Consider the following 27,898-nt stretch of genomic DNA (forward strand, 5'->3'; position numbering starts at 1 on the left):
TTTTCTTTAAAGGTGCGGAGCTGAGTTAACCCGAGAAACTACACATGTAGTGTCTCCCACCCATCCTCCTCCTCTAACCTAATAATAAGACCCTTTTTACCCTCCTCCTCTAGCCAAAAAGGACTGAACAGGTAAGCTATTTCACTGTTTTTGTTAATATCTATATTTGTACTTAATTAAGGGGTAATTGAGTAAAAGAAATGGCAGCCAGGGGAGTGCAGTGCTCCTCCTGCAGTATGTTCGAGGTGAGGGGAACCTCCGGTGACCCTGCCGACTTCACCTGCTGGAAGTGCATCCGTCTCCAGCTCCTATCAGACCGTGTTAGGGAACTGGAGCTGGAGCTGGATGAACTGAGGATCATTCGGGAAGCTGAGGGGGTGATAGATAGAAGCTACAGGGATGTCGTTACTCCACAAAACAAAGGCAGCTGGGTAACAGTTAGAGGTGGGAAGAGGTCAGTGCAGGGATCTCCTGTGGTCGTTCCCCTCAGCAACAAGTATACAGTTTTAGATACTGTTGGGGGGGACGGCCTATCGGGGGCAGGCTGCAGTGAACGGGCCTCTGGCGCGGGGTCCTGCACTGTGGCTCAGAAGGGAAGGAGGGAGAATGGGAGAGCACTAGTCATCGGGGACTCGATGGTGAGGAGTACCGACAGGCGGTTCTGTGGGCGCAAGCGAGACGCACGGATGGTTTGTTGCCTACCTGGTGCCAGGGTCCGTGATGTTTGTGATCGCGTCTTCAGGATCCTTAAAGGGGAGGGGGAGCAGCCAGAGGTCGTGGTGCACATTGGCACCAACGACGTAGGAAGGAAGGGTGGCACAGATGTTAGAAGTGAGTTTAGGGAGTTAGGCTGGAAGCTGAAAGCTCGGACGGACAGAGTTGTTATCTCTGGTTTGTTGCCGGCGCCACGTGATAGTGAGGCTAGGAATAGGGAGAGAGCACAGCTGAACACGTGGCTGCAGGAATGGTGTAGAAGAGAGGGCTTCCAGTTCTTGGATAATTGGACTGCATTCTGGGGAAGATGGGACCTGTTCAAACAGGACGGGCTGCATCTGAACCAGAGGGGCACCAATGTCCTGGGAGGGAGGTTTGCTAGTACTGTTCGGGAGGGTTTAAACTAGTTTGGGAGGGGGATGGGAACCGGACTTGTAGTCCAGGGACCAGTGGGTCCACTCAGAAAGACAAAGAGTGTAGTGAGGTATTGGGGAAGGTAGCACTGTCGCAGAGGACAGATGGGCACGGAGAAGGGTTAAAGTGCGTATACTTCAACGCAAGAAGCATCAGGAATAAGGTGAGTGAATTGAAGGCGTGGATGGGCACTTGGGACTACGATGTTGTGGCCATCACTGAAACGTGGATAGATGAGGGGGAGGAATGGTTCTTGGAGGTACCTGGTTATAGATGTTTTCATAAGATTAGGAATGGTGGTAAAAGAGGTGGGGGGGTGGCATTGTTAGTTAGAAATAGTGTAACAACTGCTGAAAGAATTTTCGAGGAGGATCTGCCGACTGAGGCACTGTGGGTTGAGGTCAGGAACAGGAAAGGAGCAGTCACCTTGATGGGAGTTTTCTATCGGCCCCCCAATAGCAGCAGGGAGGTGGAAGAGCAGATTGGGAAACAGATTTTGGAAAGGAGTAGAAGTCACAGGGTAGTAATTATGGGGGATTTCAACTTCCCAAATATTGATTGGCAACTCTTTAGATCGAATAGTTTGGATGGGGTAGTGTTTGTGCAGTATGTCCAGGAAGCTTTTCTGACTCAGTATGTAGACTGCCCGACCAGAGGGGAGGCAATATTGGATTTGGTACTAGGTAATGAACCAGGGCAAGTGATAGAGCTGTTGGTGGGCGAGCACTTTGGAGATAGTGATCACAATTCTGTAGCATTCACTGTGGTAATGGAGAGGGATAGGTATGTGCAACAGGGCAAGGTTTACAATTGGGGGAAGGGTAGATATGATGCTGTCAGGCAGGAACTGAGGAGCATAAGTTGGGAGCATATGCTGGCAGGGAAGGGCACGGTCGAAATGTGGAACTTTTTCAAGGAGCAGATAGTAGGGGCCATTGATAAGCATGTCCCTGTCAGACAGGGAAGGGATGGTCATGTGAGGGAACCGTGGTTGACAAGAGAGGTTGAGAGTCTTGTTAGGAAGAAGAAGGATGCGTATATAAGGTTGAGGAAAAAGGGCACAGGCATAGCTCTGGAGGGATACAAGATGGCCAGGAAGGATCTGAAGAAAGGGATTAGGAGAGCTAAGAGAGGGCATGAAAAATGCTTGGCGGGTAGGATAAAAGAAAACCCCAAGGCCTTTTACGCGTATGTCAGAAATATGAGGATGACTAGGGGGACCGTAGGTCCGGTCAAGGACAATAGCGGGAGACTGTGTGTTGAGCCGGAAGAGATAAGTGAGGTTTTGAATGAGTACTTCTCTTCGGTATTTACGAATGAGAAGGGGTGTATTACTGAAGAGGACGGTGTGAAACAGACTGGTAAGCTCGAGGAAGTGCTCGTTAGGAGGGAAGATGTGTTGGGGTTTTTGAATAACTTGAAGATAGACAAGTCTCCCGGGCCTGACGGGGTATATCCAAGGATGTTATGGGAAGCAAGGGATGAAATTGCAGAGCCGCTGGCAATGATCTTTTCATCTTCTCTGTTGACGGGGGTGGTACCAGGTGATTGGAGGGTGGCAAATGTTGTGCCCCTGTTCAAGAAAGGGAATAGGAACAACCCTGGGAATTACAGGCCAGTTAGTCTTACTTCGGTGGTAGGCAAGTTGATGGAAAAGGTGCTGAGGGATAGGATTTCTGAGCATCTGGAAAGACACTGCTTGATTCGGGACAGTCAGCACGGTTTTGTGAGGGGTAGGTCTTGCCTCACAAGCCTGATTGAATTCTTTGAGCAGGTGACCAAGCAAGTGGATGAGGGTAAACCAGTGGATGTGGTGTACATGGATTTTAGTAAGGCATTTGATAAGGTCCCCCATGGTAGACTTATGGAGAAAGTCAGGAGGCATGGGATAGTGGGGAATGTGGCCAGTTGGATTAAGAATTGGCTAACTGATAGAAGGCAGAGAGTGGTCTTAGATGGTAAATACTCAGCCTGGAGCCCAGTTACCAGTGGCGTGCCACAGGGATCAGTTCTGGGTCCTCTCCTGTTTGTGATTTTTATTAACGACTTGGATGAGGAAGTCGAAGGGTGGGTCAGTAAATTTGCAGATGATACAAAGGTTGGTGGAGTTGTGGATACCGAGGAGGGCTATTGTCGTCTGCAAAGGGACTTGGATAGGTTGCAGTGCTGGGCTGAAAAGTGGCAGATGGAGTTTAACCCTGAAAAGTGTGAGGTCGTCCATTTTGGAAGGACAAACACGAATGCAAAATACTGGGTTAACGGTAGGGTTCTTGGGCATGTGGAGGAGCAGAGAGACCTTGGGGTCTATGTGCATAGATCGTTGAAAGTTGCAACTCAAGTGGATAGGGCTGTGAAGAAGGCATATGGGGTGTTAGCGTTCATTAGCAGAGGGATTGAATTTAAGAGCCGTGAGGTGATGATGCAGCTGTACAGGACCTTGGTAAGGCCTCATTTGGAGTACTGTGTGCAGTTCTGGTCGCCTCATTTTAGGAAGGATGTGGAAGCCTTGGAGAGGGTGCAGAGGAGATTTACCAGGATGTTGCCTGGAATGGAGAATAAGTCTTACGAGGAAAGGCTGAACATTCTAGGCCTCTTCTCATTAGAACGGAGAAGGATGAGGGGTGACATGATAGAGGTTTATAAGATGATCAGGGGAATAGATAGGGTAGACAGTCAGAAACTTTTTCCCCGGGTGGAGCAAAGCGTTACAAGGGGTCATAAATTTAAAGTGAAGGGTGGGAGATATAAGGGGGATGTCAGGGGAAGGTTCTTTACCCAGAGAGTGGTCGGGGCATGGAATGCCTTGCCTGGGGAAGTTGTTGAGTCAGAAACTTTAGGGACTTTCAAACGGCTTTTAGATAGGTATATGGATAAAGGAGAATGATGGGGTATAGATTAAATTGTCCTTGACAGAGGACAAAGGATCGGCACAACATCGTGGGCCGAAGGGCCTGTTCTGTGCTGTATTTTTCTATGTTCTATGTTCTATATAAAAGGGAAGAGAGTAGCTAAAGTGAATGTTGGTCCCTTGGAGGATGAGACTGGAGAGTTAATGGTGGGGAACACAGAAATGGCGGAATCACTAAATCAGTATTTTACCTCAGTTTTCACGGTGGAGGACACTAGTACCATCCCAATAGTAACAAGGAATGCAGAGGTTATAAGAAGGGAGGAACTTACAACAATCGTCATCACTAGGGAAAAAGTACTGAGCAAACTATTGGGATTGAAGGCAGACAAGTCCCCAGGGCCTGATGGCCTACATCCTAGGGTCTTAAAGGAAGTGGCAGCGGAGATAGTGGATCCATTGGTTATAATATTCCAAAATTCCCTGGATGCGGGAAAGGTTCCAGTGGATTGGAACAAATTCAAAAAGGGAGGGAGGCAGAAAGTAGGAAACTATAGACCAGTTAGTTTAACATCTGTCATTGGGAAATCGTTAGAATCCATTATTAAGAAAGTAATAACAGGACATTTAGAAAGTCAAAACGCAATCCATCAGAGTCAGCATGGTTTTATGAAGGGTAAATCATGTTTGATTAATTTGTTAGAGTTCTTCGAAGGTGTAACAAGTAAAGTGGATAATGGGGATCCTGTAGATGTAGTATATCTGGACTTCCAGAAGGCATTTGATAAGATGCCACACAAAAGGTTAATACACAAGGTAAGATCACATGGGGTTAGGGGCAATTTATTAGCTTGGATAGAAAATTGGCTAACCAACAGAAAACAGACAGTTGGGATAAATGGGTCCTTTTCTGGTTGGCAAGATGTAACTAGTGGGGTGCCACAGGTTTCGATCCTCGGGCCCCAACTATTTACAATCTATATTAATGACTTGGATGCAGGGATAGAAGGTACTTTGGCCAAATTTGCAGATGACACTAACATAGGTGGGATAGTAAGTTGCAATAAAGAAATAAGAAATTTACAAATGGATATGAATAGGTTAGGTGAATGGGCCAAAATTTGGCAGTTGAAGTTTAACTTGGATAAGTGTGAGGTTATCCATTTTGGTCAGAAAAATAGAAAGGCAAATTATTATCTAAATAGAGAGAAACTTCAGAGTGCTTCGGTGCAGAGGGATCTGGGTGTCCTCGTGCATGAATCGCAGAAAACTAGTATGCAGGTACAGCAGGTAATAAGGAAGGAAAATGGAATTTTGGCATTTATTGCTAAAGGAATAGAGTATAAAAGTAGGGAAGTGTTGCTGCAACTGTGCAAGGCATTAGTGAGACTGTACCTGGAGTATTGCGTACAGTTTTGGTCCCCTTGAGGAGGGATGTAGTTGCATTGGAGGTAGTTCAGAGGAGGTTCACTAGATTGATTCCAGAGATGAGGTGTTTGTCTTATGAAGAGAGATTGAGCAGTTTAGGCCTTTACTCTCTCGAGTTTAGAAGAATGAGAGGAGATCTAATTGAGGTATATAAGATGATTAAGGGGATTGACAAAGTAGACGTAGAGAGGATGTCTCCTCTGGTGGGGCAATCTAGAACAAGAGGTCACAGTTTTAGGATAAGGGGTAGCAGATTTAAAACAGAGATGAGGAGAAATCACTTCTCTCAAAGGGTCGTGAGTCTGTGGAATTCACTACCCCAGAGTGCGGTGGATGCCGGGACATTGAGTAAATTTAAGGAGGAGATAGACAGATTTTTAAATAGTAAAGGGTTGAAGCGTTATGGAGAACAGGCAGGAAAGTGGAGTTGAGGCCGAGATGAGATCAGCCATGATCGTATTGAATGGCGGAGCAGGCTCAAGGGCTGAATTGCCTACTCCTGCTCCTAGTTCTTATGTTCTAATACCAACGTCTTTTGTGCCTACACACAGGTTACCTTTCTGGTCTTTTATGGGCCCTACTCTTTCCTTAGTTATCCTCTTACTCTTAATGTATTGATAAATCATCTTTAGGTTCACCTTGATTTTGCTTGCCAATATTCTTTCATGCCCTCTCTGCTTTCCTAATTTCCTTTTTGATTTCACCCCTCCACTTTCTGTAGTCCTCTCAGCTTTCTGTAATACTGAATTCTCAGTGTCGGGCATAAGCTTTCCTTTTCTGCCTTACCTTACCCTGTAAGCTCCTTGACATACATGGGGCTCTAGATTTGGCCATTCCACCCTTTTTCTTTGTGGATACATGTTTACTCTGAACCTCTTTAATCTCCCCTTTGAGTGCCTCCCACTGCTCTGACACTAATTTACCTTCAAGTTGCTGTTTCCAGTCCACTTTCGCTAAATCGCTCCTCAGCTTAGTAAAATTGGCCTTACCCCAATTGAAAATTTTAACTCCTGTTCTATCCTTGTCCTTTTCCATAATTATGTTAAGACTGACTGAATTATGATTACTACCACCAGAATGCTCTCCCACTGCCACTCCTTCCACCTTCCCAACTTCATTTCCTAAAACTAAGTCTAAAACTGCACCCTCTCTTGTTGGACTTGCTACATACTGGCCAAAAATGTTCTCCTGAATGCACCTCACGAATTCTGCTCCCTCAATTCCTTTCACACTAAAACTATCCCAGTTAATATCAGGGTAGTTAAAATCCCATACTACTACTGCATTATTTTGCTTGCACTTCTCAGAGATTTGCCTACATATCTGCTCTTCCATCTCCCTCTGACTGTTTGGGGGTCTATGGTAGACTCTCAGCAGTGTGATTGTCCCTTTTTTGTTCCTTAGCTCAATCCATATGGCCTCATTTGATGAACCTTCCCACATATCATCCCTTCTCACAGCTGTAATAGCTTCTTTGACCAAAATTGCCACTCACCCTCCCTATCGTGTCTGAAATCCCTGTAACCAGGAACATTGAGCTGCCATTCCTGTCCCTCCTTAAGTCATGTTTCTGTCATAGCTATGATATAATACTGCCATGTGTCTATCTGTGCCCTCAGCTCATCTGCTTTATTTGCTATACTCCTTGCATTGAAATAGATACCCTTGAGCACTGACAAACTCTTTTCTATTTTCTAACCTTTGCTTCCTCTGCCTTCCAGACTCGTCCATTAATTTTCTGCCTTCCATTATCATTTCTGATTTTGTCCCAACTGAGTTTACCCGCAGGTCCCCATCCCCTGCCAGACTAGTTAAACCCTCCCTGACAGCACAAGCAAAACGTCCCGCTAGGAACTTAGGCCCGGCTCTGTTCAGGTGCAACCCATATGGCCTGTACAGGCCCATCTCCCCCAGAGCTGGTCCCGATGTCCCAAGAATCTAAGGCCCTCCCTTCTGCACTATCTTTCCAGCCATACATTCATCTGTCTTGCAGTTCCGATGAAAGGTCACTGACCTGAAACATTAACTTTGCTTCTCTGTCCACAGATGCTGCCAGAACTGCTGAGTATTTTCCAGCACTTTTTGTTTTTATTTCAAATTTCCAGCATCTGCAATATTTTGCTTTTATTCATCTGTCTTATCCTTCTATTACTGTACTCACTTGCACGTGGTACTGGGAGTAATCCAGAGATTACTACTTTTGAGGTCCTGCTTGCTAATTTCTGACCTAGCTCCCTAAATTCTGACTGCAGGACCGCATCCCTCTTTCTAACTATGTTGTTGGATCCAATGTGGACCACAACTGCTGGCTGTTCACCTCCCCCTTCAGGATGCTCTGCAGCCACTCAGTGACATCCTTGACCCTGGCACCAGGGAGGCAACACACCATCCTGGATTCATGTCTGCGGCCACAGAAACCCCTGTCTGTTCCCCTGACTATTGAATCACCTATCACTATGGCTCTTCCAGTCTTCCCTGTACCCCCCTGTGCAGCTGAGCCACCTGTGGTGCCATGGACTTGGCACTAGCTGTACTCCCCAGATGAACCATCACTCTCATCAGCATTTAGAACTGAATACCTGTTGGAGAGTGAGATGCAATCAGGGGTCTTCTGCACTACCTGCATGTTTCTTTTTGACTGCCTGGCGGTCACCCATTCCCTCTCTCCTTGCATAATCTTAAGCTGTGGGGTGACCGCATCTATAAACGTGCCATCCACATAGCTCTCATCCTCATGAATGCACTGCAGTGTTGCCAGCTGCCGGTCAAGTTCCAAAACCCGGAGCTCAAGCTCCTTCAATTGATGACACTTCCTGGACAAATGGTTGTCCAGGATATGGGAAGCATCCGGGATTGCCCACATAGCACAGAGGTGCACTCTCGAGGTTGAAGCAACCCTGCCATACCTTTATTTATTAGTTGACCCTTTGCTACCGCCAAAATAAAGAAATGTTACCAATACTAAAACACTTTAGACTATGAATAAAACCTAACTAGTATTGATAAATCCTACTACTAATCAATGCAGTTCACGAGTTAAAATAAACCTTACTCAAAAAAGATAATACCAGCTACTTACTTGTTCCTTATTATTAATACTTAATTTTTTTCTCGTTTTTAGTCTGCTAGTTGCTGAGACGCGGTCCCTAAGCTGCAATACTCACCAGCCAATCATCTACCTTCTTCTCTGTGATATCACACCTCTTTTTTTCTCTTTCTGAATGTGGAATCCAAATGGTTATAGGCAACAGTGAGCCCCGCTGGTCTCACTAATTCGCGCTGCTCTGATTGAGTGCAGTCAAATTTACTTTTTCTTAATTAATTTGTAGTTCCCCTCCTTACCAAACTCTCTCACTTACCAAACACTCTTCTTCACACTCTGTGCCCTCCAATAGCAATTCCCTCATTTACCAAACTCCCTTCTTCACACTCTGTACCCTCCAACAGTACTCAGTACAGAAAAGCAGCACTGAGAATCCCCTGAATTTGTACTCTGAAAACAATGCTGTGACCGTTCTGCTGGAGCTCAGAAACCAGTTTAAGCTAGCTACCTAATTAACTAGCTACAGTTACTCAGCGAGCTTGTATACCCCTGTTTAAACTGTAAGAAACCTAAATTACCTTTTAACTGAAACAAGAATTTCAATTAATTGCTAAATGTAAACAAAACAGGAACTAGAATTTAGAGAGATTAACCCTTAAAATCCACTCACTTACCAAACTCCCTTCTTCGCACTCTGTGCCCTTCAACAGCACTCAGCGCAGCTAAGTGTCATAAGAGTTTTTTTTAAACTTTGAAAGCTTAGAATTCTGTGTTTTTAAAAAGACTGAGAAAAAGGATTTTCTGTGAACATTGAATGCTGAAACTTGGTGTTTGAACTGAGAGGGACAGACTGCAAGACACCTGTTCCAAACAACAGCAAGGGAAATGACAGGTCACATGACTTGATTGTCAGAGTTTTAGTTTCATTTTTGTATTGTGGAGACCAGTAAGATGGACAGCAGGAGGCAGAACAAACTGGCTGGAATTTGGTTTTTACAGACCAGGGAAAAAAGATCTCTCCCTGAAAAAGAAGGATTGCCTCTCTTGGAAAAAGAAATTCTACATTTGAGGTGGTGGCTGTGGTCTGCCTGGAGAGAGAAAAGACCCCTGGAGAGGAAAAGACTCAGGCAAAGAGGAGTTGCTTCTCTCTGTGGAGAAAGGCTCCTTTGCTGAGAGGAAGCCCTGCATTTTAAAAGGTAGCAGACCGCTATGGCCTCCAGTCTCTGAAAAATCTCTGCCTCAGGAGTGATTCCTGTTGCCTGTTATGTTTTGGGAGATCCTGAAAACTCAAGAAAGCTTCTATTGCTAGAGTGCTATTTCAAAACCCAAGTAGACCTGTTACTACACCCTTTGCTGAAAAATCTGCATGACGCCTGCTGCAGATGAAGTGCCGTGAACACCTACCCATCACAGACTATTCATTAACCTCCCTGAGGAGACTTTGAGTGCATCCAACTATTCGACTCTGGGATACCTCACTGACCCAGAAATATCCTACCAGAACGTGACAACCTGATTATTTTATTATTCCTAAGAAACAGCTGTAATTTGAAAACATCCTTTTAAAACTGGTTAACCGTTTTTTTAATGTATTTGTATGCGCATGAGGGTTAGGAAGAATAAGAAGTTTGAAAAAAATCCTTTCACATATAGAGTTATCTCATTATTATTTAAGACTTAGTTTATGAATAAATAGTTAATTTTGTTGTTGTTTAAAGAAACCTGGTTTGGTGTGCTTTATTCTGGGGGACAAATAGTGTTTAATTTGGCTATTTTCCAGTAGGTGGGAAACTTTACTAATATGCTATGACCTATGGAGTAGTGGGACTGAATTAACAGTACATTACTCCCGCCTTGGTCGTAACACAAGTTAATCTAAATTTAGCAGGCAGCCCATAACTTAATGGGACAGTGGCATTATGGAGAAGTGTTTTGCAAAATGTTGTTTGGAAAGGAAAAGAAATCAGAAGGGTAATACATAATTTTCATCAAATAATGTCATGTGCAGGCAATGTGCTGATGTGTTTTAATGTGATTTTATTTCAGGGATATCCAAATTATGGCCCATTGCCCAACTATGGTTACAAACCACTGCTGGTGAAGACCAGGTAACTGACTTCCATTTGTGCTTTTTGTTTCTTGCTGGCTGTTGTTCCTGTTTGAACTTCATGGCCAGTGATTTGGAAAACAATGCTTTTAGTACAGGTACCTCATTGGTAGATAAATCCTAAATCAAGGCACCAAGCTCTGTTAAAACCTGCAGCTTGAGTTATGCGCATGTTAATGGAACCATTTATTTAAACTTTGTGTGGCTTCGAAGGATCCATGGTACAACCTAATTGGCTCATGAAAATGAACAGTTTAGACACCCCTGAATTGCTTAGCTGTACTGTAAACAAGTGGGGGAAAAAATGACTCATTTGGGTAAATGTGCTGTTTGCAATACTGGACCATATGAAGCAGGAAGATATCAGGGTCAAACCCTAGTCTCTGCTGAATTAGCAGATCGCAGTCTGGGTTGTAGGGATGTACCAATGATATTCGGAAAATTCCCACACAAATTTAATATGGGAATAACAGTTTTGTTTTCTTTTTCTGAAGAGAGTATGCAACCTGGTGCACATTCCTGTCAGCTATTGTTCGACTCCACTCCTTCAGTGCTGTGTTAGGGGAGAGTTGCCAATTAAATATCACACTGCAGGAGATGCAAAGCAGAAGAGAGCAACAAATGACAGCAACAGTTTACACGAATGCACTCTACTACTGTGGTGCTATGATATTGATACAAAAATTGGTTGTCTGGTTGATAGTGAGGAAGAAAGTTATAGTCTGCAGGAAGATATCAATGAACTTGTTAAGTGGGCAGAAAAGTGGCAAATGGAATTCAATTTGGGTAAGTGTGAGGTAATGCATTTGGGAAGGGAAAACAAGGCAAGGAAATACACAATAAATGGTGGGATCCCACATTCTACCCTCTGTAACTTGAGGTGATCAAAAACTCTGCCGCCGTGTCCTTACTCACACCAAGCCCTGTTCATCCATCACCCCTGTGCCCGCTGACCTACATTAGCTCCTGGTTAAGCAACACCTTGATTTTAAAATTCTCATCCTGATTTCAAATCCCTTCATTACCTCACCCATCCTGATCTCTGTAATCCAGCCTCATAACCCTCCGAGATTTCTGTGCTCCTCTAATTCTGGATTCTTAAACATCTCAGATTTTAATTGCTCCACCCTTGGTGGCCATGCCTTCTGCCTAGGCCATAATCTCTGGAATTCCTTCCCTAACCTCTCTGCCTCTCGACTTCTCTTTCCTCCTTTAAGTAACTCCTTAATACCTGCCACTTTGTCCAGGTTTTTGGTGATCTGCTCTAATATCTCCTTATGAGGTTCAGTGCCATATTGTACTTTATAATGCTCCTATGAAGCACCTTGAGATGTTTTTTACTTTAAAGATGCTGTATAAATGCAAGTTGTTGTTGGATACTCAGAAGTGGAGAGGAACAGAGGGACCTTGGAATGCATGGTGTTACGACTAGGTGAGAAAGGTGTCTAGGGGTCTTTTACTGTCTTCATCAGGTCTTATTGTAACACCTTTAATTTTTAAACACATTGTGCTTTGAGCTGTCCCTTGGTGAACCTTTGTTCACCGCTTTCCAATTATAAGGTAAAGAAATGAGCACACCAGGTTTTCTTAGGTTTAAAGAAGAAAAATGAAATTTATTAAACCTTCAACTTAAACTCCAATACGGTAAATGCCTAGAGATACATGCTGCGCCCCACGCTAGCATGCATACACGATACGCACATGCAAATAGGGACAGAAAAGAGCAGAAGAAAAATAAAGTAAAAAAGTTTGAATCTCTGAAGAGGGGTTTTTACTGTGCTTTGAGCTTACTGTAGTCCTTGACTGTATGTAGTCTTGCTTTTCATTGGGACCCAGTGCTCTTCTTAAACCTAGTTCACTGTAGGAGACTTTTCTCTCTAGGGGTTCATATGTCTTCAATAGTTTTCAGTTCCGTGAGAAAGAGATGGGAACAGACAGGAGAGAGGTGTTCTCAGTGCAGGAGAAAAAAGCTTTCTGAGTTTCAAACACTCTGTGGCAAGTCATGTGACTAAACTGGTCTGACCAGGTCTTCTGTGTATTGGAGAAGCAAGGACTGGGTCCTTTCTTCCAAACACTGTCTGCTAGCATGCAAAAAATGTCTTTCCGGCGAGGGGCCTGGCAATTCCGTGTGATAGGCCCTCTTTTCTTCCCAGCACCAATTTTAAGTTTTAATGTTCACATGGCGAAATAATGTGTGCCTCATTCTTGGCAGGTGGGGACTGCATGACAATGGCAACAGGTCCCTGAAGGTAAAAGAGCAAGTAGACAAGGTATTTAAGAAGGCATACTGGATTTGTTCCTTTATTAGCCAAGGCAAATAATATAAGAGCAGAGAGGCTAAGTTGAAACTGTATAAAACATTAGTTAGGTCACAGCTAGAATACTGCATACAGATCTAGTCACCAGGTTACAGGAAAGATGTGATCGCACTAGAGAGAGTACAGAGGAGATTTACAATGATGTTGCCAGGACTGGAAAATTCTCGCTATGAGGGAAAATTGAATAAGCTGGAGATTTTTCCTTGGAAAAGAGGAGGCTGAGGGGAGATTTAATTGAGGTGTATAAAATTATGAAGGGCCGAAATAGAGTGTATAAGTAGATAGAAGTCAATTCTAAAGTAATTGTTAGAAGAATTAGAGGGGTGTTTGAGGAATTTATTTCACCCAAAGGGTGGTGGGGATCTGAAACTCACTGCCTGAAAGGATGGTCGAGGCAGAAACCTCTTTGCATTTGAAAAGTACTTGGTTATGCACTTGAAGTGCCATAACCTACAAGGCTACAGACCAAGAGCTGTAAAGTAGGATTAGGTTGCATAGCTCTTTTTTGGCTGGCACAGACACAAATAACAAAGAACAGTACAGCACAGGAACAGGCCATTTGGCCCTCCAAGCCTGCACTGATCTTGATGCCTATCTAAACTAAAACCTTCTGCACTTCCGGGGACTGTATCCCTCTATTCCCATCCTATTCATGTATTTGTCAAGATGCCTGTTAAACGTCGCTATCGTACCTGCTTCCACCACCTCCCCCGGCAGCAAGTTCCAGGCACTCACCACCCTCTGTGTAAAGAACTTGCCTCGCACATCCCCTCTAAACCTTGCCCCTCTCACCTTAAACCTATGTCCCCTAGTAACTGACTCTTCCACCCTGGGAAAAAGCTTCTGACTATCCACTATCCACACGATGGGCCAAATGGCCTCCTTCTGTGCTGTAAACTTGTGTGAACTCTCCCTCTTGGCTCCTAACCTCCTTCCAGCTGAATAGATATGGAGAGAGTATATTTAAAATCAGCAGTGGGAGTCCGGGATCATTACCAAAAGGGAGAGTTGCCAATTAAGTATCACAACACAGGAGGAGAGCCCATATCATTTTATAATTTAGAATCATAGAAAGTTTAAGGCACAGAAAGAAGAAACTTATATATAGTTTAATTTATAGTTAATGAAACAGGTGCTCAAGAGCTGAGGCTGAAATGACACCAGTAAAGATACTACCATTGTCAACTGCATGTGTAATCAATAATTCAATTTATCTATGAGCAAACTCAAGAGTGGAGTGGGTTAATATCAAGTTCCACAATGTATATACACAATGGCATTCAAACAAGTAAAGTTCATTGGCACTTTTAAGCTACCTAAACCACTAATTTAGCAATCTAGGAGAAATTACTGTTCCTACTAATACCTATAAATAATGTTATCTACATTGTTTCTAGCAGAGAAAAAAGACCATTCCCATAGCTGTGGTACAAATCAACAAATGTGAACAAATTAAAGTGTCTATTTGAGCAAGGGTTGGAGTGGGAATGTACCAGAATTTAGGACAGCCAGGCTTGTCACACAACCATCCTATCTCCTTCAGCTGACGAGATTCCAGGTAAATCCCAGCATCCCCCACTCCTTCACATCCCCCACAGGTACCAGGCACTTCTTCAACCCAGTGCCCAACAAGAACCATCTCAGCCCAAATCTCATGCAACCTAATGCTTCCAGCAAGGTATTTTCCCCAACCCTAACAATGAGCAATTCTACCAAAATATGTAGAATTCTACAAAGCTCTTAATGCTTATATCTACAGATATGTTAGCTGTAATATAGCATGTTTTTTGTTTGTACCATGACCTGCAAAAGCATATGTACCACTTTAAAAATAAAATATATATGTTACGACAATGAATCAAGAAGGACAATAACTTGCATGTTAAATAATTTGGAATTGAGTAAATGGGTATTCTGTTAAGGAGCATTTGTAATGGTTTAAAGCTACATTTTCTGAAATTTCCTGGCACACGTTGCAGAATTTTAAACAAACAGAAGGAAGTGAAGACATTGGTCGTGACTGTTGCTGTGAGGAAACACCATCCTGTGTTTTACACAAATTCTAGATGCAGGGCTTTATCGATTGCCAATTTATGAATATGCAAGCATTTTACAAATGTTATGATCTCGGTAGAGACCAGTAACTTTTAAAAAAGAAATTAGAATTCCCAATTATTAACTGAAAGAATTACACCACAAGATTTCATGTTCTAAACAAAAATCTTTACTGTACTAAACAAATCAAATACTATTAACTTAACACTATATTTTGTAGTCACATACTTTAAACACAAAAATATCAGCAGAACATTCCCTGTTTGACTTTTACTTTCACCCAAGAGTCCCCTATACTTTACAGAAGGGGTGTCAAACCTTTTCACAAGGGGGCCACATTACTATTTTTGTCCTATATGGGGAGCCAGTGAGAAAATTTTGGAAAGATAAAGGCATTAAAAATTTATCTTACTATCAAAACAATAACAAACGTATATTTTTGTGAAGAAGCTTTAAATGAGAGGACTGATTTATTGACTTACTTTCTCGTCACTATGTTGAACTCTGATTTAGTGACATACCTGGCATTATTTTTGTTTGCATAAATACTCAATCTCTGCCTGCACACTTGGTGTAGTGATACGGAGTATACCGGATAGATGGCCATCTATCAAGAGTGATCTTGATTTCCTTCTCCTCCCCCTCTCTCTCTCCTCCTCTTCCCCATCTCTCTCTCCCCACTTTCTCTCTCTGTATCTCTCTTTCCCCCTCTCTGTCTCTCCCTCTTCCCCCCTTCTATCTCTCCTCCCTCTCCCCCTTCTCTTTCTCCCCCTCCCCCATCTCTTTCTCTCTCTTCCGCCCTCCTATCTCTCCCCCCCTCTCTGTCTCCCCCCTCTCTTTCTGTGTATGTCTCTCGCTCCATGTTCACTCTCCACTCCCTGTCTGTGAATGCTGCCTCTCCACTGGGCACAGCCATGTTGTGTCGGAGTGGGGTCCTAACAAACATATAGCTGCCCGCCGAGGTAGCTGACATTCCGGCAGTTTACACCCACGGGCCGGATGGAAACCATTGGAGGGCTTGACTCTGACCCACAATCCGTGGATCTTGAGGGCTCATTCACTTCTCCTGGGACCAATCCAATGCATGCCACAGCTCTCAGGAATTCACTTTGACTCTCAGTGTTACAGCTGTCCTCTGATGTATGAGATTTCTTGGGGTCCTTCTGCTAGCATCTGGTAAGCTGAACCCTTCAATTCTCCTTCAACACCTCGCTATTGTGAATTCCCCAGCTCAAGCATGGGCCTCACTGGTACTCCTGTGTAGTGACTTTGAATCAGAAAGCACCATTGTCTCCTGATAGTCCATACTGGTTCCAGCTGCTTTCAAAACATCACCTGCTGGCTGCTCTCTCTCTCTGTTTCGCCCCAGTTGCTTCCAAACACCAACCAACTTTCTTTTTGCTCCCAGCCTGGTGACACCCAGAACTCTAACCACCTTCTGAAAAAATCCTACTGTCAAAAACTTCCCTGAATCACTTATCTCTATGGTAACAGAAAACCGTTGGGATGTCCAATAGATATTTAAATTAATTTAATTTCTGGCTTCAAAACAAAACCTTTGATCCGAAACCTACATGAATAATTCACATTGCTAATGAAGACAGACTTGCTGTCTTCAGTTCCCCAACTAAATGGGACCACCTGCTGTTTTATGGCTCTCCCGTCTAACCCTGACCCTGTAAGTACACATAGAAATACCCTTGAAGTATAAATACCTTGGGTGGTCTGGCAACTTCTGAATTCCAGAGTTTCAGTTACCTTGCACTTACCAATTTAATTTCCCCCAAACTAAAAGTTACCTCTTAAAATATTAATAAAATACAAACTAAATGATTGTAGCACAAAGTAAGCCTTGTCCGAATGATTCAAACACACTAGGATACTGCTGGTAGGAAACCTTCCTTTCTGATGGAGAATTATAAAGGTGCAACTGATACCAATGACAGGAGCTGGGTCAGCAATAGTGAGAGACACTTTCTAGGGAAATAGAAGTGGAAATCACATGAGGGGATGGCATGTTGCATATTCCAAAATTTCTCATCATTGTTACCCTATGTTCACCTGCACCACTCCCCAGCCAATAGCACAACAGCCTTTCAGTGAGTGTTGCAGCAGTAAGGGACAGTGAAGTGAGAAAAGAAGTACAAGTGCCATTGAAGAAAGCATTTCAAAGGTGGCGATGCTACATTTGGCTGATGACTGCCACCTCACATCTGTTTTGACCGGGCTAGTAATGCCATTTACTTTGTTGCATTTTTTAAAACTGTTTTTTCAAAAGAGTACATTCACTAAACATCTATTTCTAACCTATATTAAAAAATCTTATGCTTGGTGCAGGCTGTCTAAAAACCTGGGCGATGATTCTGCTATTCCATTTACACCTCCTCTACATCCATCTTTTGTTCCTTTACTTGTCCTATTGTCATCTCCTTTAGCCTTGCACCATCATCCCTTATGTCACTTTATCTCAAAAGCAAAATACTGCAGATGCTGGGAATCTGACATAAAAACTGAAAATTCTGGAAATACTCAGCAGATCAGGCAGCATCTGTGGAGAGAGTAAAAGAGCTAACATTTTAGGTCGATGACTTTTCATCAGAACAGTTCTGAAACTGTTTCTAAGATCGTAAGGAATAAGAACAGGATTAGGCCATTCAGACCCTCAAGCCTGCTCCACCATTGAATAAGATCATGGCTGATTTGATTGTGGCCTTAACTCCACTTTCCTGCCTGCCCCCTGTAACCTTTGACTCCCTTCTAGATCAAATATCTGTCTAACTCAGCCTTGAATATATTCAATGACCCAGCCTCCAGTGCTTTCTGGAGAAGAGAATTCCAAAGATTGACAAGCCCCTGAGAGAAGAAATTACTCCTCATTTCCATTTTAAAAGGGTGACCCCTTACTTTGAAACTGTGTCCCCTAGTTCTAGATTCCCACACAAGGAGAAACAGCCTCTCAGCATCTACCCTGTCAAGCCCCATCAGAATCTTATATATTTCAATAGGAATATCTCTCATTCTTCTAAACTCCAATGAGTATCTGCTCAATCTTTCCTTATAAGACAACCCCTTCATCCCAGGAATCTGCCTAGTGAACCTTCATTCAACTGATTCCAAGGCAGGTATATCCCTGATTAAGTAAGGAGACCAAAACTGTACACAGTACTCTAGGTGCGGTCTCACCAACACCCTGTACAGTTGTAGCATGACTTTCCTACTTTTATACTCCATCCCCCCTTGCAAAAAAATGCAAACATTCCATTTGCCTTCCTAATTACTTGCTGTACCTGCATTCTAACATTTTGTGATTCACATGCAAGGACACCCAGATCCCTCTGTACTGCAGCATTCTGCAGTGTCTCTCCATGTAAATAATATTCAGCTTTTATATTCCTCCCGCCAAAGTGCACAACCTCACATATTCCCACATTGTACTCCATCTGCCAAAACTTTTGCCCACTCACTTAACCTATCTATATCTCTTTGCAGACACTGTCTTCTTCACAACTTGCCTTCCTATCTAACTATGTATCATCTGCAAATTTATCTACTATACACTTAGTCCCTTCATCCAAACTATAAATAGTTGAGTCCCCAGCACTGATCCCTGTGGCTCTGTACTAGTTACAGTTTGTCAACCTGAAAATGACCTATTTGTCCCGACTCTCTGTTTCCTGTTAGTTAGCTAATCCTCTATCCATTCTAATATATTACCCTCAACACCATAAACTCTTCTGTAGTAACCTTAACGTGACACCTTATCAAATACCTTGTGGAAATCCAAATACACTACACCTACTGGTACCCCTTTATCTACCCTGCTTGTTACATCCTCAAAGAACTCTAATAAATTTGTCAAACACAATTTATCTTTCATAAAACCATGTTGGCTCTACCTGATTGCATTATGATATTTTTAATGTCCTGCTACTACTTACTTAATAATGGTATTCTAGCATTTTCCCAATGACAGATGTTAGGCTAACTGGCCTACAGTTTCCTGCTTTCTGTCTCCCTCCTTTCTTGAATTGAGGTGTTACATTTGTGGTTTCCAATCCACTGGGACCTTTCCAAAATTTAGGGAATTTTGGAAGATTACAACCAATACATGCACTATCGCTGCATGTATCATGTCCAGCCTTTAGCCCCATTAGTTTCCCTCGTACTTTTTCTCTAGAATGTTTGGTGACCTCAGCAAAAAATGGAATTAACCTCAATCCAAGTAAAATTAAACAACATTGTTAAGTTTCATCAGGTTTTAGGGGTTATCAACTATTTGTACAGGTTTCTACCAGTCATCTGTTATATACCTACTGACTGATTTATGAAAGGCAGACACAAGATGAATTTAGGATCATGATCATGAAAATGCATTTGCAAGAGCTACAGACATTATACAGTATTGATTCCGGGTCACTTCATTCGTTAAATTTTCCATTTCAACATTAATAGCTAGTGCCCATTATGTTCAACCAATTTCCTATCCACCTCAAAGTGTTGCCTCAGATACCTGCAGCTTTAAGGATGCTAGCAGCTTTTTGTGTTGACTAAATGCAGCTACTTGCTTCATCAGGTCTTTGATTCTGTTCACTCATCTCTGGTGTGGCACTCTGCATTGTGCTTGGTCACTAGGTGGATCCAAAAATCTTCATCCTCTCCTCATCTACATGATCCATGCCAGGATCTGTAAATTTCAAAACTAATTTGGAATGGCCTCATCTTCACTCACAGGTATGTTTTAACAGAACCTGAGAGTCTGAACATCTGGTTAATTTCTTGCAGGCTTTTACTCTTGATAAGGTTGAAGCTGAGAGATTGTTTCCACTGGTTGGGGAATCTAGAATGGGGGGGCACAGTCTCAGGATAAGGGGACGATCATTGAGGACTGAGGTGAGGAGAAATTACTACACTCAAAGGGTTGTGAATCTTTGGAATTCTCTACCCCAGAGGGTTGTGGATGCTCCATCGTTGAATACATTTAAGGCTGGGATAGATAGATTTTTGGTCTCACAGGGAATCAAGGGATATGAGGAGCGGGCAGGAAATTGGAATTGAAGCCCAAGATCAACCATGATCATATTGAATGACGGAGCAGAGTCGATGGGCCATATGGTCTACTTCTGCTCCTATTTCTTGTGTACTCTGCATCTCATCTGCTGGGCTCACTGTCTGTCAGGATTGGACAATAGAATTCAGCCTTGCAGCAACCTACAATATAACAGTGACTGCACGACTGCACTTCAAAAGTATTTCATTGGCTGTATGGCGCTTTGGCATGTACTGCAGTCGTGAAAGGTGTTACATAAGTCTTTCTAATGTTCTGTGGATGGTAGAGTTAGGGTTTAGTGTTGTGGTGCAAAATTCCAGACCCCAGTATATTGCCCACTGCAAATGGAATCACGACACATCTAAATCTTAAGCACAGAATGCAAAGCAGCACATTACATGTATGGTGAAATGAGACATCTTAGGAATGCTTTATTTATTCAAATTTGTGTAAATAAATAGTCGTATGAGTTCTTTTAAATTTGAGAATAAATTACTTTAATCTCACTCTCACGTCTTTCCCCATTTCTTGGTCTCCCGATGCCATGCCAAACTAGAAGGATGGGGGTAAGTCTCCATCAGTAACAAAAGCAGGGACGACTCTCTGACCTTTCCTCCCTCCTTGAGTGGAGGTTCCTGGCTTCAGTCAATTGCCTCCTTAGGATGATGCAGCTGAGATTAGGAACTCATTAGACTGAAGGATTCAAACCTACAGCTCCATGCCACAGGTTACTGAAGCATTTCATGACTATAAATATGATGGTTTATTTGAATATAACATTAACATTACTTCTTTTAAGATGAGGATAAATTCAAGCAGCATCGTCACTAGGCACCTATGTAGTGTTCATTTACTGACAATAGGACACTTTGGGCTGGATTTTCTCAAGGGCCCCAATGTCGGGACCAAATGTGGGTCTTGAGGCTGCAGTAACCGGCATCGAGACTGGCAGCACAATCTTCCAGGACATGGCCTCTTAGTTGGGTGCCTCTGCGCTTGCTGTCCTATTAAGGATGGCTGGTGAACTCCTGATGCTGCTGGCACTATCAGAGGGCCAACAGCTCTGGATCATCTGCAGCTACACTGGGAGAAGTGGATACTGCTGAGCCAGGTCGGGGACTGCGAGGGAGCCTCAACATGGAGGCGCCCTCAGATGCATGGATGGAAATAAAACAATATTGGGGCCGAAACTGGGAGGAACCTCAGAGCAGAAGGGAAACCCCTCCAGCGGAATTGTTTGGGCCACGGGTGAACCCTTCCTTGCCTTCAGCCCCCTCCCTGGAGCATGGAGCCTCTGTCTCTGATTGTCCCTCAGCCTTCCACAGGAAGGCCACCTCCATTGAACTGGTGGCCTTCACATACGGCCGCGGGGTGGTGGTGGGGGAGCCACTCCACTGCCAGCAAAATGCCGGTGAGGCTGCAAAATCGCCCATAATTTATTAACAATGTTAATTGGCTGCTATCTTTTGTTTAAACCTCCAGTTTAAAGTCATGATCCTAATGTACATGATCTAGTGACACTGGTATGAAACCAGAATATAAAAAGAAGTAAATGCTTTGAGAATTGGCAGCCCAGTCTGCCAGTCACAGGAAGGATATGAGCTCATGTTCATAATTTCCCATGCAGCAACTTCTCCTTTTCAGCTACACTAAGAGGAGAAGGAACTAACAATTATTCTCTCCCTTTATGTTATTCTCTATAATGCCAGTCCACAGAGTGAGAAGAAAAAAATAGTTTCCTAATGGGCCATTCTCATATACCATCTCGTTGCTGGTTAATAGCAAGGGTGGAAGGAAATTGAAAGCGAGTTGCATGCTCATTCCCTTAGCCAGAAAACCACATGTTGGATGTTTGGAGAAACAGAATCAAGGAATAAAAATAAAGACAAAATGAATAAAAAGTAATTAATTTAATAACATTTACCAGCTTTACACAGAGCACTGACACGGAACACAAAAGTCCGAGTGTTTCAAGCCTGTGTCCTCAGTACCTTGCTCTATGGCAGCGAGGCCTGGACAACATATGTCAGCCAAGAGCGACGTCTCAACTCATTCCATCTTCGCTGCCTCCGGAGAATCCTTGGCTTCAGGTGGCAGGACCATATCTCCAACGCAGAAGTCCTCGAGGTGGCCAACATCCCCAGCATATACATCCTACTGCGCCAGCGGCACTTGAGATGCCTTGGCCATGTGAGCTGCATGGAAGATGGCAGGATCCCCACGGACGCATTGTACAGCGAGCTCGGCAGTGGTATCAGACCCATCGGCCGTCCATATCTCCACTTTAAAGACATCTGCAAACACGACATGAAGTCCTGTAACATTGACCACAAGTCGTGGGAGTCAGTTGCCAGTGATCGCCAGAGCTAGCGGACAGCCATAAAGGCGGGGCTAAAGAGCGGCGAGTCGAAGAGACTTAGCAGTTGGCAGGTAAAAAGACACAAGTGCAAGGAGAGAGTCAACTGTGTAACAGCCTCGACAACCAATTTTATCTGCAGCGCCTGTGGAAGAGTCTGTCACTCTAGAATTGGCCTTTATAGCCTTTCCAGGCGCTGCTCCACAAACCACTGACCACCTCTAGGCGCTTACCCATTGTCTGTCGAGACAAGGAGGCCAAAGAAGAAGAAGATTGATATTCTACCAGTTTTATCACTGTACATTGTAAATACAACACTAATGTAGTGTTAATGAGCACAAAACTAACAAATCTGAAATAACAACAAAAAGTGCTGGAAATACTCAGCAGGTCTGGCAGCATCTGTGGAGCGAGAAGCAGAGTTAATGGGCTGAATTTTATTCAGGTGCCGCGCTGTGCGGGGGCACCCTTTAAACTCAGTGGGGTGCCCGCATATAGCGGCTGCCCCAGAGCTCCCGTGATATTATGCGCAGGGGCTCATTAGCATCATGGCGCCGAGCTACCCTCCCCATATTACGTAGGGAGAGGCAAGACATTTGGCGCAGTGAGACCTTTTGACAGTTGTGCAGCAGGTGCTGGAGCCCTATTTTAAGTGCCCCAGCACCTGCTTCCTGACAGCTGTCAAAGAATACTTACCTGACTGCTGAAGAGTGGGGCTGCTGTCAATCTTGCAGCAAAGCAGAAAGTGCTGCAGCAATCCTGCAGGTCAGGCAGCATCTGTGAAGGGAGAAGCAGAGTTAACAAAGTTCACAGACCTGAAAGTTAACTCTGCTTCCTTCTCCACAGTTGCTGCCTGACCTGCTGAGTTACCCCAGTACTTTCCACTTTGCTGCCACATACTTACACTGCTGTATCCCAGTGTCCTGTGAAGTTGTGATCCTCTTCTTCCACTCAAGCGTAACATTCCTTCTTGTAGGCGTGCCGCACCTGGGTGAATAATCTTAAATTTGCACACTCCAGGACGTCAATCAGCTGCTGCCACTAATGGTTTACACAGGGATGCTGCAGATGTGGACTGGTGCACAGGTGAGCGAGGGTGATGTGTAGCTTGCAGAGCTCATGTCAATTCCTATGGAGCAGACAGCCTTTGTCTGATAAGCCACTGCCGTACATCCCTAGGTCACTGCTAGCCCTGCGTGCAGAGCCTGGGTGCCATTTGCCCTCCCATACGTTTTTCATGTTGTAGGTCCTCAGCATCCTCATAGTCCGAGGAGGAACCCTGTTGAAGTCTTTCCTCAGCATGTCAGGCCTGTCCCCTATTGGGTGCGTAGTTGTGCAGAGCAGCAAAGAAAGGAGCTGGCTTTTTCGGCCCATAGTACAGGGCATCATCCTATCCATCCAGGCATTGGAAGCGCACTTTCAGGATGCCGATCTCCTGCTCAATGGTGGCTCATGTAGCTCAGTGGCTGGCATTGTATCTCTTCTCTTCAGCAGTGGTGGGGTCTCTCACTGGTGCAGGGAGCCATGTCTGCAAAGGATAGCCCTTATCTCCAAGAACCCACCCCTCCATCTGAGCCAGTTCAGTGAACAGCGGTGGCAGTTGGGACTGGCACAGTTCCCACGTGTCATGACAGCTGCCTGAGAAGCGGTGACAGATATGCATAAAGCATCTGCGGTGATCACATACCAGCATCACCTAAATTGAGAGGATTCCTTTAATGGTGACGTCTGCAGGTGGTAGCCTGGCAGGAGGCCTGATGGCCACATGAGTGCAGTTTATGAACATTATAATCTCTGATTCTCTGGCAATGGTGCCGAAACCGATGGCCCTCTGGGCCTGGCTGTGGAGAGTCTGTCCTGAAGTGGACATACCACTTGCCCTCCGGTGCAGAGCATCGGTGACCTCCCTGATGCAGCGCTGCACTGCTGACTGTGTTACACACAAAGGTACCCCTGAAAAGCTGAATAGGCGTCAAGCTTGAGAACCACTGCCACTGTGAGGACCAAATGCATAGGATGTCCACCAAAGCCCATGGGCTGCAGGTCATCTTTGAGCAGGGCACAGAGACGTGTCACCACCCTCTCTACATGCGCAGTCGCCTCTGACACTGGTGCTGTGACATCCGATGGTATGTCATGTGGGGCCTGTAGATGCAAGGCAATCATAATGGCGAGCTCCCCTTGAGGGCTGCTGCTCACGACCGGGGGCATATACGTGGATCACACCTGCCTGTTGAATTTGCCTCTGGCACATACGGATTCTCAGAAGCAGAGGATCAGGCAATGTAGGATGAGCCATACCTATTTCCATGTGATGAATAAAGTTGAACCCTTCATGTATTCAAAGGTTCCGAACAGGGCAGGAATTGGTGTTGACGGGTACATCAGCTGCTTTCATGTGGCGTGCCATGGAATTGCCCATCTTGGTCAACTCTGAGTGGCACAGCATGACCACATCAAGATTCTACCAGCTGAATCGATTGCCCCCACCATCCATATAACCTTAATGCTCCTACCCTTTCTGGCACCCTCCCGACACACAGGGTGACTAGAGTGCCATTGCTCCTTCACAAACACGAATAAACACAGAGCATACGCTGTTTACGGAGAGAAGGTACACAGTACCTCCCTTCATGCCTGCAGAGCTTTCCCTCCAGTAATCCCAAACCCCCTCCCTCCTCCCTTCCAGTATGCAGAGTGAGAACTCTGAATATCAGCCCCCACTCCCTTCTAGTAATGCAGAGTGAGACCCCGAATAACCCCCCTTCCCTTTAAGAATACAGAGTGAGACCCCTGAATATCCCCCTCCCTCCTCCTTTTGAGAATGCAGAGTAAGACCCCTGAAAAGTAACTTATCTTCTGCCGCTGAGGACCTGCCAGCTTTTCAAATCATGAACGAGACGGCAAGTGACGGCCGCCGATTCAGCGAAAAATCCAGAGGTGTCCATGGAGAGGCGGCGGGCTGCATAATCTGCAGAGTTAACACATTGTAATTGGGGTGCCACCGTCATGCGGCGGTGGGGGTGGGGGAGGGCTGCACCGAGGTCCCCCACCGCCAGTAATTTGTGACAGGCCTTCTCAATATCGCGGGCTGAGGCGGGCCTCTCCCCACAGAATTTTACCGGCTCCCGGGTCACGATCTGCAGCGTCGAGGGGCCAGTAATATTCAGCCCAACATTTCAGATCAGTGACCTTTCATCAGAACTGGCAAAGGTTAGAAATGTAATAGGTATTAAGTAAATAAAGCAGGGGTGGGGCAAAAGATAACAAAGGGGAAGGTTTTCAAAGGACAGAGGGTCACAGAGAACAACTGACCAGAAGGTTCATTCAAAGAGGAAATAGTGAGAGTTCAGAGCCAACATGTACCCATTCAGGTGAAGGGTAGGACCAACAAGTCCAGGGAACCCTGGATGTCAAGGGATATAGAGGATTGGATCAGGAAAAAAAAGGAGGCTTATGGCAGATTCAGAGTGCTGAAAACAGTGGAGGCACTAGAGGAATATAGAAAGAGGAATATAAAAAAGTAATTAGGGGAGCAAAGAGGGGATGTGAAAATACACTGGCGGGCACGATAAAGGAAAATCCTAAGGCGTTTTATAAGTATATTAAGTGCAAGAGGATAACCAGGGAAAGAGTGGGACCCATTAGGGACCAAAGTGGCAATCTGTGTGTGGAGCGGGAGGACGTAGGTGAGGTTTTAAATGAATACTTTTCATCTGTGTTCACTGTGGAGAAGGACGATGTAGGTGTAGAGGTCAGGGAGGGGGATCGTGATATACTTGAACATATTAGCACTGAAAGGGAGGAAGTATTATCTGTTTTAGTGTGCTTAAAAGTGGATAAATCCCCAGGCCCAGGTGAGATGTATCCCAGGCTGTTACGTGAGGCATGGGAGGAGTTTGCAGGGGCTCTGACACAAATTTTCAAATCCTCTCTGGCCACAGGAGAGGTACCAGAGGATTGGAGGACAGCGAATGTGGTACCATCATTTAAGAAGGGTAGCAGGGATAAACCAGGTAATTACAGGCCAGTGAGTCTAACATCAGTGGTTGGGAAACTATTGGAAAAAATTCTAAGGGACAGGATTAATCTCCACTTGGAGAGGCAGGGATTAATCAGGGATAGTCAGCATGGCTTTGTCAGGGGGAGATCGTCTCTAATTTGATTGAATTTTTCGAGGCAGTGACAAGATGTGTAGATGATGGTAAAGCAGTTGATGTAGTCTACATGGACTTCAGTAAGGCTTTTGATAAGGTCCTGTATGGGAGATTGGTTAAGAAGGTAAGAGCCCATGGGATCCAGGGCAATTTGGCAAATTGGATCCAAAATTGGCTTAGTGGCAGGAGGCAGAGGGTGATGGTCGAGGGTTGTTTTTGCGAGTGGAAGCCTGTGACCAGTGGTGTACTGCAGGGATCGGCGCTGGGACCCTTGCTGTTTGTAGTGTACATTAATGCTTTAGACGTGAATATAGGAGGTATGATCAGTAAGTTCACAGATTGCAGGTGGTGTCGTAAATAGTGAGGAGGAAAGCCTTAGATTACAGGACGATATAGGTGGGCTGGTAAGATGGGTGGAGCTGTGGAAAATGGAATTTAATCCTGAGACGTGTGAGTTGATGCATTTTGGGAGGACTAACAAGGCAAGGGAATATACAATGGATGGTAGGACCCTAGGAGGGTCAGAGGGACCTTGGTATACTTGTCCATAGATCACTGATGGCAGCAGCACAGGTAGATATGGTGGTTAGGAAGGTATATGGGATACTTGCCTTTATTAGCCGAGGCATAGAATATAAGAGCAGGGAGGTTATGATGGAGCTATATAAAACGCTAGTTAGGCCACGGCTGGAGTACTGTATACCGTTCTGGGCACCACACTATAGGAAGGATGTGATTGCACTGGAGAGGGTGCAGAGGAGATTCACCAGGATGTTGCCTGGGCTGGAGCATTTCAGCTATGAAGTGAGACTGAAAAGGCTGGGGTTGTTTTCCTTAGAGCAGAGAAGGCTGAGGGGAGATATGATTGAGGTATACAAAATTATGAGGGGCATTGATAGGTTAGATAGGAAGAAACTTTTTCCTTAGTGGAGGGGTCAATAACCAGGGGGCACAGATTTAAGATAAGGTGCAGGAGGTTTAGAGGGGATTTGAGGAAAAATAATTTCACCCAGAGGGTGGTTGGAATCTGGAACGCACTGCCTGAAGAGGTGGTAGAGGCAGGAACCCTCAGAACATTTAGGAAGTATTTAGATGAGCACTTGAAACACCATAGCATACAAGGCTATGGGCCAAATGCTGCGGGAGTCGGTGGGCTTATAATTAATATTAGTAGACAGCCTATCCCCAGAGATGGAGACAGAGAAGTCGAGGAAGGGAAGGGAAGTGTCGGAGATGGACCATATTAAGGTGAGAGCAGGGTGGAAATTGGAAGCAAAGTTGATAACGTTTTCTAGTTTGGCACCAATACAGACATCAATGTACCGGAAAAAGAGTTGGGGGAGGAGGCCTGAGTAGGACTGGAACAAGGAATGTTCAACAAAAGACAGTCATAACTAGGACCCATGCGGGT

At 44.6% G+C, this 27,898-nt stretch overlaps 1 long non-coding RNA gene across 1 annotated transcript in view; it reads left to right on the top strand.

The window, feature by feature from the left end:
- Window positions 1-27,898, top strand: part of LOC137377523 (uncharacterized) — an 82,208-nt gene that overhangs the window by 20,479 nt on the left and 33,831 nt on the right. Inside the window, exon 2 of the long non-coding RNA XR_010976432.1 lies at window positions 10,494-10,555. This is a non-coding gene — a long non-coding RNA (uncharacterized lncRNA). The remainder of the gene's footprint in view (window positions 1-10,493; window positions 10,556-27,898) is intronic.

This window comes from Heterodontus francisci, chromosome 15 (assembly GCF_036365525.1).
Source record: "Heterodontus francisci isolate sHetFra1 chromosome 15, sHetFra1.hap1, whole genome shotgun sequence".
Lineage (NCBI taxonomy): Eukaryota > Metazoa > Chordata > Chondrichthyes > Heterodontiformes > Heterodontidae > Heterodontus > Heterodontus francisci.